This window comes from Diplotaxodon limnothrissa, linkage group LG7 (assembly GCF_057381915.1).
Source record: "Diplotaxodon limnothrissa isolate DT_005_m linkage group LG7, D_limnothrissa_male_GT1.1, whole genome shotgun sequence".
Taxonomy (NCBI): Eukaryota; Metazoa; Chordata; class Actinopteri; order Cichliformes; family Cichlidae; genus Diplotaxodon; species Diplotaxodon limnothrissa.
The window spans coordinates 39,202,733-39,217,608 of record NC_140602.1 but is presented as its reverse complement, the minus strand read 5'-3'; the positions used below and the strand labels follow the sequence as shown (position 1 = coordinate 39,217,608).

The window sequence follows — 14,876 nt, the reverse complement described above, 5'->3', positions numbered from 1 at the left end:
TAGCATTGTGTATAAAATTAAATCTATAAAATTTTTGGAACACTATTAAGTGTATTCAAGAGGCAAAGCATGGTGCAGCCGTGCCACCCGTCATAGCTAATTGACATTGCTTTAAACTGACGGCTGCCAACCACGAATGTCTCATTTTGTAAAATGCCAGTTGCCTCGACTCCTATCTCCTCGCATCTCTTCCTCCTGTGTCTGAGGTAGGAGGGACTGACGCACACAGAGAGGAGGCGAGGGGAAAAAAATCAAATATGTAGAAACTGCGAAATGAGATAAGGGGATGATACTCTCTAAAAACTTCCTGTTGGAACTTTCAGAAACCAGATCATTTCAGCAAACCCTCTCATTATATTTCACACAATGATTGGTCAGATGTGTGAATGTGAGAAAGTGCACCGAGCTTTAAATGCTTTTATCCTTTGTTACATAACCACATAACTTGCAACAATTTTACTTTAAACAACAAGACGCAAAACTATGGATGTCTTCCTGTGTAGTGTGATTAAAAAACAGACAAGGCAAGCAAGGACTTCAAAAAAAAAGAAAAAAGAAAAAGAAAGTTCCAACTCCACACAAGCTCAGGGACAGTCACATGAACCCTTCCTGACTGCTTCTTTATCCATATGAGACACACATCAGTAAATAACATATAAAAATGTTTAATCAGGCATGTTTAAAAAAAATTAAAAATAAATCCAGAAAAATTGGTTTGACCCACAGCAAAGAATAAGAAGCACAATGATTTTATAATGTTATAAAGTTACTCATAATTCAACTTCACTCTTTTGAACTGCTCAATGTCATGTTTGTATAAATGAAAATGTAGGGTTGATTGTGGGTTAATCCTGCCTGGTGAAGTCATCACAATGAGGTAAGAACAAACTTCTTTTATTTGTACAGAAACTGCACTTCTTTCAATGTCAGAGAGAAACATGGTTCATGAAAGAAAATATCAGGAGCGAGTTAGAAGGCCACAGAGACCTTCAGTGAGCTTATCTAACAGTCTTTTCGTGGTATGAAATCCGATGATAACAAGAAACACAAAGAAGGGAGTAGGCGGAGAAATCAAGTGCTAGATTAATTAACCTCCACCTCCAAATCCAGGGGACTATTTCTTTTTTTCTTCTTTTTAGTCTAATGTACACTCGAGATTTTTCCATGAGTACGTATACTAACATCACCACCTTATAGTCAAGTTTCTTTAATATTTACAGTTTTATGGCATGGTCATTATAGAATAGCATAACAGTGAGAAACATTTCAAAGAGAGTGGTTAGAAGTTCTTTGACTTTTAAGCTTATATACAATGTTGTGCAAAATGCACCCTATTTTCTCGATGTTTTTCTAGGGCTCTTCTTTGGATCTTGGCTGCATTTTGCTTCAATCTTTGCCAAGGTCATCCCACACTGCTTCAACAATGCTGAGATCCAGGTTTTGGAAAGGCCAATCCATGGATGATAGTGCTCCACTGTGTTTTTCTATCCAGGTATGCTTTTATTGCATTAGCAGTGTGTTTAGGATTGTTGTCATACTGAAGAAAATGAAGCCGCTGCCAATCAGATGGTTTCCAGATGGTGGATCAAAATCTCATGGTACTTTTCTGAGTTCATAATTATATCAATTTTGATACAATCCCCAAAACCACTGGTTGAAATGCAGCCCCAACCCATGACAGAGCCTCCAACTGTGAGAGTCTACACATGACTGTAGACACTCACTGTTGTTCCTCTCCCCTTACCTCTTCTGTGTATATCAACAACAATTAGAATCAGGTATTTGACATTTGGATTAATCAGTCCTTAACACTTGTTACCACTGATTTTCAATCCAGTTCTTGTGTAATTTGGAATACGTCAGTCTTTTCTCACTGGTGCCCTTTCTTAAGAAGCTTCAGTGAACAGCAGATGAATCAGCTAAAGGTGCATCTCTCAGGTGCTGTGTCAGGTTTTGCTGGATTTCCCCCCCAATTTCCTTAGCTATAAATAGGATTTTGGCTCTTTTTTTGGTGCAACTTCTTTCGCCTTGCACTTGTCCAGTTTTTTAAGGATACAGTTCACACTATAACAAGATGTCCCAAGTTTTAAGCTAATAGCTTTTTGAGAATCATCTTGTTGGCACAAAAATACTATTTGCCTGTCAAACTGTCTTATCTCACATTTTTGACAGGTTCAACTAAATGGAAACAAACTGTACTTTAATGACAGGCTGCTCCTATCAAAGGGTCTGGGGAGCTATTAGTCAATAGCACTTTAAAAAAATTATTGTAAAACTCGGTAAAAAAAAAAAAGAAAGAAAAAAAAAAGAAAAAGAAAAGAAAAAGTTCTTCACAAAGTAAAGAACAATTCACCCTAAAAATGAGCTGTGATTCAAGACTTCTGCACAATATCGTATATCCTTTCCAAAGACAACCTTAAAAAAGCAATCTGAGTCTAGGAATCATTGTTTCGTTTCAGGGGAAAAAAAGTTTGTTCCAAAAAGCTTCAGACATACTTTTTGGTTCCTATAATAATACCTACGGCAAGATTTTAGCAATACATGACACAAAAGACATGAGATAAACTCTTATTTGATATCAATGTCTTTTTTTCTTAGTTAATGGCTTTTTTTTTTTCACTGTGCGCCAAAATTTAGACAACAGACATTTTCACTGCTACCTTCTCAATCATTGTCGTAATTCTCAACATAGCATGTGTGTGGATTAGACAAACATGAAAAAAGAATAGGTTGCAAAATATCATTTGTTGAGACTACAAATCAATTTAATAATGAATCCTATTTTACTTTTGTAAATAGTGGAAAAAATAATTCATAGTTCCCTATGTTACCATTTACAGCAGATTTTGAGGAATCACAATACTTCCATCATAATTTTGTGTTATACTAGCAATACAAATATGTCGATGTCTATTCAAAAGCACTTTAAACCATTCACCTCTGGTTCTTGGCATCTCAGCAAAAGAGATCATATGTTTGTTTAAACCATAAAATAAATAATCAGCTTTCATCTGGACATGAAGGTGTTGTGTTTGGCTGATGTAAGTGCTGTGAGTTTGCCAATGTCTAAGCAATGGTTACGATGTGTTTAGTAAATTTTAGACACTGATTTAGAGTGTTGTGAATAAAATAATACAGTTAATGGTAGGACTTAATGTAAGCCAAATAGGATGACGGCTGCATAATGATCTCAGAGCAAAACAAAAGCATAGTGATACACAGGGCAAAACACAATGGTAGGGTGTAGTGGTGTCGAAACACTCACACCTATTGTTTGCCATGTAAACCCACACCATTGGACTAAAGATACTTAATTATGCCGTTAAGCAGCATCAGTGCAGATCAGCTATCTCAAAGAGATAATGTTCATCATATTCACTCACTGGATTCACAAATTCAAGCTGCTGTACCAAGTATTGTACAATGTACTTTGTAATGCCTCCATTTTAAAGACCATTTGCTATCTATTTGAAGTTATGTGACACAATTTTAAAATATTTTTAAGTAACGAAACTTATGCAAAACTATAAAGCTGACTACTTTGTCACAAAAGACAAGTAAACCCTAAAAAAAATAAATTTATTTTAGCTCTACATAATTTCAGATAATCAGAAACCATTTATTTAGATTTAGAAGTCCTACTTTTATATGTTCAGCCATATCTTCTTATTAGTACTGGCACAAGCTCAGTTCCAGGTTAAAACAGTTTAAACCCATGATTACAAACTCATTTATCAGAAATTTACAGCTGATTTAAATCATCTTATATATTTTTTTTTCATAACATCTTTTAACAATCAAAATTTTTAAGGAAAATATCAGACTGATCCATTGGTACTGCTTCCTTTCTAGTAGGTGTAGCATGTGTGTTTGCCAAAAAACTAAGGCACCATCAGTGTCTCGCAAAATTGAATCGCCTAAAGATGTTTTTGAAAACCAGATAGGGGAGCAAAGACTCCACTTTCCACTGGTGTTCTGGCACAGCAGTGTTACATTCAGTGCCGTAATGTCACACATCACACACTCAGCAACTTTAAACCTCAGACTGCGATCTCCATTTTTACACAGACTTAGCTACATTACTTAGGTGGAGCTACCCAACACTCGGGTATTATAACACTAATTCATATAATAATAGTATTATGAAACTTTACACTGTATTATGATTTGCCTATTGCACTACAGTATGTGCTGAAGAGTCCAATGATGGAGGTCCCACATTCAAAAGTGTAGTGACAATTCAACCTTTGCACAGCAGTGATTTATGCAGGAATGGTCTTAAAATATGTATTTTCTATGTTTTACCAATCTTTACTATTATTTAATGAGATACTAACAGCAGAAGGTGGTTGTGATGCATGTATTAGCTGTCTGCCTACCACCACTAAAGAACAAAACTAGAAGAACACATTACCAACTACCAGGTGGAGGACTAGCACAACATGTGTAGCATGCTCAAGTCGAATGTTACTGTAAGACATGTTACTGTAAGACAAAACACACAAACCCAAAGTCCACTATAGACATCCAAGGATTTTTTCCTTATTTCAAAAAACAAACATAAATAAGGTCTAGTGCAAACTCTGGGCAGCTATTTGAGAATGGATACTGGTGTCTAAAGCTATCACTTTATGAGATCAACAAAGTCAACAATGTTAGGTACACTATGTCTGGAAACAGTTTTAATTTCTCATGGGCGACATTGTCATATTTACTGTTGTCTAATGTGAAAAAAGGTAAATATTTGTTGACAGGCATGAATGGGTAAAGGGAATATTTATTCAGATCCTTGGATAAAACAAATTCTAACCTGATATCTCACACGAGGTATTCATATTGATGACTGTCCACCATCTCTAGCCTGCTAGCTTTTTCAGACCTGAATAAATTGTTTTTTTTTAACTACTTTACTCCTCAGTGAGTGCTTGGCTATACTCTCTACACAGTAAAACATCCATATTCTGAACACCTTTGTTTGTTTGAGTAAATATTTCATCGCCCATTCCTCATCATACCATAGGCTAAATCATTTTGTTCAAGTTTTGTTTTGTTCAAGTTTTTAAATAATTTTTTTAACAAAACGTATAAACAAGAAAAAATTTATACAGTGAGTCATTTGAAAAGTGGAGGTTAAGGAGAAGTACAGCATGCATATCTGTATAAAATCCAGGTTAAATCACCCATAAATCGGCTCAAGAGTTGGGAGTTCGCCTTGTAATCGGAAGGTTGCCGGTTCGAGCCCCAGCTTGGACAGTCTCGGTCGTTGTGTCCTCGGGCAAGACACTTCACCTGTTGCCTACTGGTGGTGGTCAGAGGGCCCGGTGGCGCCAGTGTTCGGCAGCCTCGCCTTTGTCAGTGCGCCCCAGGGTGGCTGTGGCTACAATGTAGCTGCCATCACCAGTGTGTGAATGTGTGCGTGAATGGGTGAATGACTGAATGTGTAAAACGCTTTGGGGTCCTTAGGGACTAGTAAAGCACTATACAAATACATTTACAATTTAAACGTGCTTTAACCTCCTAGGACCTGGCGTCCACATATGTGGACAACACATTTTGGGTTATTTGGACCAAAATACTCAATTTTGCTCTACAAGTGCCTGATATCCACTTACGAGGACATTATACTGCTACTGTTCTATCAAAATTTGAAACAAATATCCTCATATGTGGCTCTGATTTTTCATAAAAACAAAAATAAGCCCCAATATGCATCGGGCCCCAATATGCCCAAATATCAAAGAGAAATTAAAAATGCATGCCGTGGAAGAGTTCGGGTCTTAAAACTCTATAAAGGAACATAGAAGCACTCTATTCCCAATGATGCATATCATGTGGCAATGTAGTGTTATCTATACAACACTCTAAGCTAGTTGCTTACTGTTTAAGACCTTGACACGTGCTTGTTTTCCTTACTCCGCTTAGCAATGGGACCTTGGCCACATTTTCCACACTGTAAAAAGGCCAAATTTGAGTTGAGTGAGCAAATGTTTAAGAAAACTGAGCCGTGCCAAAATAGTTTATTAACAGCGCAATCAACAGAAAATCTGTGACTGAGCTTAAAAGCTCATCTAACCTAAACTACCAAGTTTATGAATACATAATGCGATTTCCTAAAAATCAAACAGGGAAAAATGTGGGATAGTGGATTAGTATCATTTAAAAGCAGGGCATGCAGCTCTAAGGCTGGGAAGTACTTTGCATTATGTGGCATTCTTCAAAAAGTGGCTAGTCCTTCCAAGAACTGGGCCAACCCATCCAAGAAATTAAAATAACAACCCACTGTAACTATAGTCTTGCTGAAATGGGCATCCACCAAAGGAAATGCTGCCTGTTTCTACAGTAGAACTGCGGTCACAAAGACATTGAGTAAAGTTGGGCTCGTTTTTAATCAACTTTGCACTAATAATTGCAAGAATAGCAGAAAAGTAATGCAAAAAGTGACACAAAAGTAAACAAATTAAGTAATGCACAGCTATATAAAATGAGTGTTGAGTATTTCAATATATTGTCCATACAGCTGTAATGTCACTGCCCTTCAAGCAATTGTTTAAATATGTATCCAGACCAGCTTAATCCTCTACTGGAATAATACAACCGTTTTTAAATTCACTTAAGTGCTATCAATTTAACTAACTGAGTAGATGTAAACAGTGCCTCAGATATGGGAAACTTAAAAGGTCTTTACAACTGCTTGCCTTGTCTTTTTTGTTGCTTTTTTCCCCAGGTTTTTCCTGTTTTATAGTGCCTTCCTCGGGTGCTAGAATGCTCAAGGATTACTATACATAAATATGTCATTGTTTAAAATATCTTACCATATTCCACGTCCTTCTTTTATCCATAGCCACCAGAGCAGATAATGCTGAACTCACTTCCACATAATTTTTTCCATTCACACCTCTTATCTCTGCCTACCCCTCTCAAAACTTTAGAGGTCTCATTTTCTCCCTCCCTGCTTGTGTTTTCCTGATCAGGCATTTTCCATCTCTGTTGCCAGACAGTACAAGGTCCAGTAAATATATTTACGCAAACATTTCTAATTCCTCTTCCCTAATACTTGGAGACAATGCTTCTCCCTGAGACCAAAAAGCTAATCTGTCCTCTCATTAATAAGCAACACATTCCTGCTCATTCTCTGTGTTGACATCCAGGACCAGGATTTCAACTACACGAGTAAATAAACAATATTTATGGATGGTTATGAATGATATCCTGGGTTTAAAACATTTGTTCATTGAAGAATATTTTCACCACAACTGTAGTTAACAAGTCACTCATTTGTGGACATTTTTTCCACAAGTTAGCTGTGGTTAATAAGTCACTCTATTATGGAAGGCTGCATCATACCCTCGAAACAGTTAACTGTCAGAGTTTGAATCCCTAGTTTAAAGTGTGAATCTGAAATTGGTTAACTGTTCCTGAAGATCTTCAAGATGTTGGAGACCAGTCTGTAGCAGCAAGTGCTATTTACTTTTCTGTTTTCTGCTGGTGGGCTTAGCAACAGTGCCAGATATGCCAGCAGAACCAACAAACTGATTCAGAAGGTCAGTGTTGAGAAACTGGAGGTGTCTTGAGTCAGTGAGGGACAGGATGTCACTGAAAAATAATAGAAAATAATAGTTCATCTCTGTTAGATGAAGCTTCTCAACTGAGTTTAGAATTTCATCCTAGTACCTTAAGCTAATGTCTTAGGCTACTGTATTACTAGGGATTATTCGGGACCAAAGCTCTTTCCTTAGCCAAAGAAAAGTGAAAACTGATTTACAACTGTATGTTGTTATTTTGTTTTGGATATTTCTTCCCTTTTTAGAGAACGTTCCCAGCTGTTTAATCTTATAGTAAATGAGTGATTTGAATGTACACTGCTGTGACAACAGATAAATAATAAACAAACAAAAAAACATAAGAAACCCTACCTTGCACCTACAACTGCTATAATAAATACAGTATAATAATACAAATAAGTGAAACTTTTGAGTCCCTCACCCCTTCTTCTATGCCAAAGTGAAATTCTCTCTTTGGTTATTTTTCAAATCTAAATTATTAGCTTAAAAAACTATTTGAACCATCTTCTGAAATTTCATGAAAAACCATGAACTGTGATGATAAACTTTTCAAGGTGAAGCTAAAAGGTACCAATGACAGTTCATTATTGCCACTGAAAGCACAGCTGACCTCGTTCTTCAACCAATCTCTGTGATACTAGACCTCCACAGCTGAAGGAACCTGACTGATAAAATCTGTACAAGTCCGGGATTACCACAAAGCACTTACTGAGCAGGTTGAAGTTGTCTTCCAAATACATAAGTGGAGAACTACGCTTTTATTTAGTGTATACGTTATGAGTTAGAGTGAACTATGATGTGCTACGGTGCTTATTTAGTCTAGTGGTTACTGGAACACAAGTCTAAATACAAAATTACCACCACGCCTTGAAAAAACCGAAGGACCACTAAGAGATTCTCCAGTTTCTATTCTTTCTTTTCATAAGGTGTGTGTGTGTGTGTGTGTGTGTGTGTGTGTGTCTGTTCTCTGACTCACCACCACCAGTCACCTTTCTACTGTAACTCTTCGAGCAAGACCTAGAATAGACAGGGGAATGTAGCCATGGATTCTGTCACTAGGATGCACCCGTGAAGAAAGTATTCCCACATGCCCAAAGATGCAAAACAACAGCTGCCTTAAGTCTATCAATGAGACATTTACTCTTGAAAATGAAACTGCTCCTATTTTTGTAGACTTCTATGCCTTTTAGTGCATTCCAGAGTATTAAGAATAACTGATACAAGGGAACTTGTAGAAATGTCTTCCAACCCATCCAACAGAGATGACTTTCACCTTTGAACTGGTTAAGTTATCCTGACAAAAAGGCAAGCAATAACTGCAACTCCAGTAGCTCTAAAATAAGGAAAGTCAAACACAGATGTGTCATTTTACTTTAAAAAATGTGATTATAAAAAGAACTTCATAGTAAAATGAGGCGTGCACACACTGACAGTGAATAATCCAATCCAAAAGGAATCTCTATTAGCCAGTCCTCTCGTTGGCAGCACAATCCCACATGGTGAGTCACTCAGACTCTGGCATGCCACGGCACATTCAAACAGCTTTACAAGAGAAGAAACGAGACAGAGAATGAGAGAGAAAATAGAGCAGAAGAAACAGAGAGAAAGGACAAAGAGCAAACGACTGGAGGCTAAAATGTAGACAAAAATTAACAAATGGAAATAAATGGTAATGTTAAGTGTAAAAAAGAAATGCACAAAAACTATTAGACACACTCTCATACAGACTCACTGTTTTACTGTCCAGTGACAAAAACAATATTACAGGATGTCCTGTTCATAAAGACGAGTCACTGGAGTCGATGTCATCAATCAAACATTAACCTACATGATGTTTAATTTAGAATATTGCCTGCATTGTTAGGTCATCAGCTTGTACATGAGTACGTGTGTGTGTGTGTGTGTGTGTGTGTGTGTGTGTGTGTGTGTCACTTCATTCAAGAAAACAATGATGATCAACTGAGGGATTACCTAACCTAAGCATGTATATTGTGTGTGTCTGTGTGAGACAGAGTTAAAAAAGTACACAGTGTGCGCTAAACCAACAACATGGCTTATTGCAAGATGATGGGCAAGGACTACAATGACACTGGTGTTTACCCAGGTCACTATGGCAATCACCGCACACCCACTCTGTCTGACCTTTCCAGTGACAAAAACACTGCCGACTGGCATGTGTGTGTTTGTATTTCCACATGTCAAGAGCTTCATTATGCGTCAGGCTTCCTGTAAGTTTGTGGACATATATCTTTCAGCTTATTTGTATGCCTATCCAAGTAAGTGGAAAATACTCACTGATATGGATGTGATTGCGCACCCATGTCAGTGTGAAATAGAGATGCATGCAGTCTAAGTGTATCCCAGTCGATTTATCCGTTTGTGAAAGTGTGGGAAACTGAGTTGGTGGTACAAGTGTGAGCAGAAGATACTGATATCCACAAGTGCACCCGAAACAGAAAAGGTGTGTTGCAGGACTGTGTTTTTGTTGCTTTTTTCTTCATTTATTTTGGTTTTTCTGAAAGGCAGCTCCTTTCAGAGGCTTAAATATTTGATACATTTTAATGTTAGTTTTAAATTTTACCAGCCTGTTTTGTAAGGAGCCAATCATTCCATGAATTATTACTATTATTAAATATACAGTGCTCAATAATTGCATTATAAGTGCTCAAATAAGCTTTTTAACCGAATGCATATTATTTAATACTAAAATAAATAATATGTTCTCATCTATGAAGGTTTCAATTTACTGTTTTATTAAAAAAACCAGAAAAAATAGTAAAGCACTTGCATTTATTTTTAATTTTATTAGAGTTAGTGGTTGACTGTCATGCTTGAGTAATTGAGCAGTGTGCTGGCTCAAATTTGGGAATAAAACCTGAATTCAGTTTATTTATGGTTTCAAACAACTTTTTGACAAATTGCTAAAATATTTGTGTTTTCTTTTTTTTATAGGAGTGGTCTAATAAATTTGTGAAGCACTCTATGTGTGGGTTTTTTTTATCCCCCCAATCTTTTAATTTTTTTTAATTTATACATTTATATTTTTAAATTGTACTTAAGGTCATTTCTAAGATACATAAAACCAGGGTAAAAACTAACATGGGTGCTATTAATGACAATAAGGATACAGTCGCAATAAGGAAAACAGATGTGCAATCAAGATTCTTGCCTTTCAAACGGTCACATCCAAGACAGGAACCAAGTGTGAAACCACTTGAAGAGCGTTGCCAACTTCACACCAACTTTGGTAGGTCAAGACAACAATACAACAGGGTTAAAAGCGCAATAAGAGAGTCAGATCTTGAATGAATTGAGTCAAGTTGGCACTTACAGCCAATCTGTTTGTGATAATACTGGGGCTTACCGTGATAAATCTCAAATCTGTTGGCATCTACAGCTGACATGTAGTGCTATATTGGAGCTGGGGATGGACTTGTGAGCCACAGACAATGAAGACTCCACACATCAGGAACAACGGGTCAAACCTTCACCAATTATTTTCACAGTGACTGCAGTCAATGAGTCGGACAGAAGCAGGTTGCCTCCTGTATAACTTTAAATGTTATCTGATTTGCCGTTATCCCAACACCAATTTCTTCATATTCTTCATATCATATTTCTTGATGTCTTAGCAGACTCTTGGACATATTCAACTATTAAACTATGGAGACAAACCATTCCATAAAAGTTGGTCAGATAATACCTGGCCCATTATGATTTTTACCCCTTTGCCTATTCTGTTTTTACTTCTTTTTTTCTTTTTTTTTTGGTCCCAGCTTGCCAGGTACATGCTATGTCTCACCTTACAGCTATGACTAATCCAAAAGAGATTCTAGCAACTACTAATAAGAGTTTAAAATGAAATAGGAGAAAACTACAAAGATATTTTTAAAAATGCATAGGAGGGAGAAACACTAATGTTATAGGTACCCAGAGAGGGGAAACGCATTCAGTCACATATCAAAACCAAAACCATGTAATGCAGACGTGTCTTGAGTGCACAAGATAAGAAAACAAGTGAAGTGGACAGAGGAGGTGTCATGATCCTGAGAAAATAGGAAAAGTGATAAGCATGGGAAATTATTCCTCTACAAGGAGGAAAAAATAGGACAATAATAGGGCAAGTATATTTTTATTAAAACTTCAATCATTGTGGAGCTGGAAATTAATTAACACTATTCTTCTGTGTTTTGACATCTTTTTAATAATAGTGCTCTGACATACTGAGACCAGGAGAGGAGCTCTGAATATAGAGTTGGACTTTAAAATAGCTCAATCCATACATACATGAAAAATAGACCTATAAAATGTGTTACGGTCAGGACGTAAAGTAGAGCGTTATTGTACTAATTACAAAACAGTTACAATGTCATTACTTGCATTATAATAATAATGGATTGGATTTATATAGCGCTTTTTCAAGGCACCCAAAGCGCTTTACAATACCACTATTCATTCACTCTCACATTCATACACTGGTGGAGGCAAGCTACAGTTTTAGCCACAGCTGCCCTGGGGCAGACTGACAGAAGCAAGGCTGCCATATCGCGCCATCGGCCCCTCTGGCCAACACCAGTAGGCAAGTAGGGTAAAGTGTCTTGCCCAAGGACACAACGACCAGGACAGAGAGCCCAGGAATCGAACCGGCGACCTTCCGGTTACAGATGCGATTCCCAACCCCCTGAGCCACGGTCGCCCTTACAATGGCTCTGCGGCCTGGAGGGGTCTACAGCCTTTACGGAGCAGAAATATGGATTTTACATGTATTTTTATTGCTAACGCTTCAGTTCTTAGCAAGCATCTGCACAGAAAGCATGCTAACGTACTAATAGTGAGGAACCCAAAGTGATCTTAAAGCTTAGTGTTTGCTGACCCCAGCCCAGCAGCCAGAGCTGAACTTTGACAGGCAATAAAATCAGTGATTAGCCGTCAGCCTTGTAGTAGACTCCGTTTGTGCCAGTAAATGTGTCTAGAATCATTGTGGCAATTTTAAGTCTCTTTGTTTTGAAGGTTTTTCACATACTAAAAGAAAGACAGTATGTGGCCTCATTAGGATAAGAATCTGTGTCAGTGTATGGAACTGGTAATTATGTGAAAATGTGCTTCTGGTCATTTATTCAAATTCAAAGCCTTTATTGTCACTTCATTTGAAAACACAACGAAATCTGAGTTGCATCACCAGAGTGCTTAACAAACACACACAGATGCACGTGTTCCCACATGTATCTGTGTGTGTGTGTGTGTGTGTGTGTGTGTGTGTGTTACTGGAGTAATCCAAAAGTAACAAATTACTTTCTCCATCAAGTAATTAAATCACATAGAAAATTACTTTTAAGAAAAGTAAACCGTTATGTGTAACACATACTTTTTTGAGTACCGTAACTAGTTATAGCTGACAATGAAAACAGAGCATGGGACCCAACAGAAACTAAACCTTGGTAATACTACCCAGCAGTCAAACTGCTTAGGCCTACTTCCAATTTTTGCCCAAGCCTAAACACACAAGAAATAATGACTGCCATCTGTGTACAGAGATAGCACCTAGCCAATCCACAGACCAAGGCCTGAGATGGTGTGCATTTTATGCATTTGTGTGCAAAATAAAGCAAGAAGAGTTCATTAGGAGGAAAGAGTGGGAGTAATTTTTTAAGTCATTTTGGGTTATTGCCGAAAAGAGAATTTTCCATCAACTTGTTAGTACTTTCAAATGTAAGATATTATTCTGTGTCCATGACTTTGGCAGAAGTATCAAAAACTTGTACTGTTCTCTCTCTGTGTGTGTGTGTGTGTGTGTGTGTGTGTGTGTGTGTGTGTGTGTGTGTGTGTGTACACATGCATGCGTGTGCGTGTGTGTGGCAGCACCAGTATCTTGGCTTAGTTCTACGACGCTGGAATTTCCTTCAGCACTGCCGCCAGGGCTAGATGGCTACCATATGCCAGCTATTCACACACATGCAAACACACACACAGTTGAATGAAGACCGCAATCCTGCTTGCATACAAGTTTGTAATACTAAAGCCAACCTCACATACAAACAAACACATACTGAAAGGCATAATGGGGTGAAGTCAGAGCTAAACACACACACACACACACACACATACACAGACACACATAACCACACACATCACTCGGTTTTGTGTACTAGTACATTTTTGTTTGTGATTGTACTTCTGCATGTGGGTGATAAAAGTCACAGTGAAAATTCAAAGACTGTAAAGAAATCGTAAAGTAAAACATCATGCACCTTTAGCTGCTCCTTACTTTGTGATTTAGTTGCGATTTAACAGTAAACAAGTGGTTGTGAAGTGGGTTAACGATGACAGAAAAGCAATGCTAATGCCATAATGTCAAACTGGTTTATAAACACTTCTCCCAGTATGTCATAAAAAAGTTTTCGACATGCAAGAAAAAGAAAAGACTGGTATTCTGGTATCGGCCCAGCAACAGCACTCTCACTCCAGCGTGTTTTGGGTCTGAAGTTAAAGGATAAAAACAGTGCCATTTCTTACATAAACAACCAGTTGATCCCCAGGAAATGAATCAACAGTAAATCTGTTAACTGATTATTGTTTTTAGACTAGGGCTGGTTCCAGCTTCTCAAGCACCGCAATATGCTGATATTTGTGTTTTGTTTTACAGCAGTATACAGTCACACAAAAAATGAACCTAGAGTAGAAACAAAGTAAAATAATAATAATAATTTTCAGTTTAGAGAAATTCTAAGTGACCTATTTTCTTTTAAAGGTGGAAATAAAAATTACAATTACTTCAGATGGTTGTTTTTGTTTGTGTCTGGGTTCTTTAATCCAAAATCTGAAGTTGTATCCAAGCCTAATCTTTTATATGGAGGCTGTAGTAAATCATCTTTCCAATCAAATCGAACCAGTGTTTATGTGGCTCAAACGCTGCATCAGCTGCAGGGGGGGAAAAAAGCAATCCAGTTAGATACTGATGGATGACCAATAACAGTTTTGCTGATAATGGACCTTTTAAGCCATGTCTAGTAACAAAGCATCAGCTAAATTTTTCTGCTAGTTCTTCTTTCTGGAGAAAATGTGTGCACATTTGGTATCGTTATACATCTGGTACTGCTTCTTTTTGAAAAGTTTATAACAAAGTAAGAAACCATGAATCTAAACTGTACACTGTGGCACCTGCTTAGCCCCATCCATAGATAATCATCAGCCTCTTGCACACAACGTGGTGTTCGATCCTTAAGAGGAATTAGTAAAAAATATACAAGCAGTCAGAGTCAGAGTAAACACCATGTGATGATGCTAACCACAGCCAGCATTCGGTCTCTTGGTTAA

General features: G+C 37.4%; 1 protein-coding gene across 3 annotated transcripts in view; it reads right to left on the bottom strand.

The window, feature by feature from the left end:
* The window catches only part of il11ra (interleukin 11 receptor subunit alpha), a 54,895-nt gene that overhangs the window by 19,314 nt on the left and 20,705 nt on the right, over window positions 1-14,876 (bottom strand). The gene's annotated exons all lie outside the window — the stretch shown is intronic.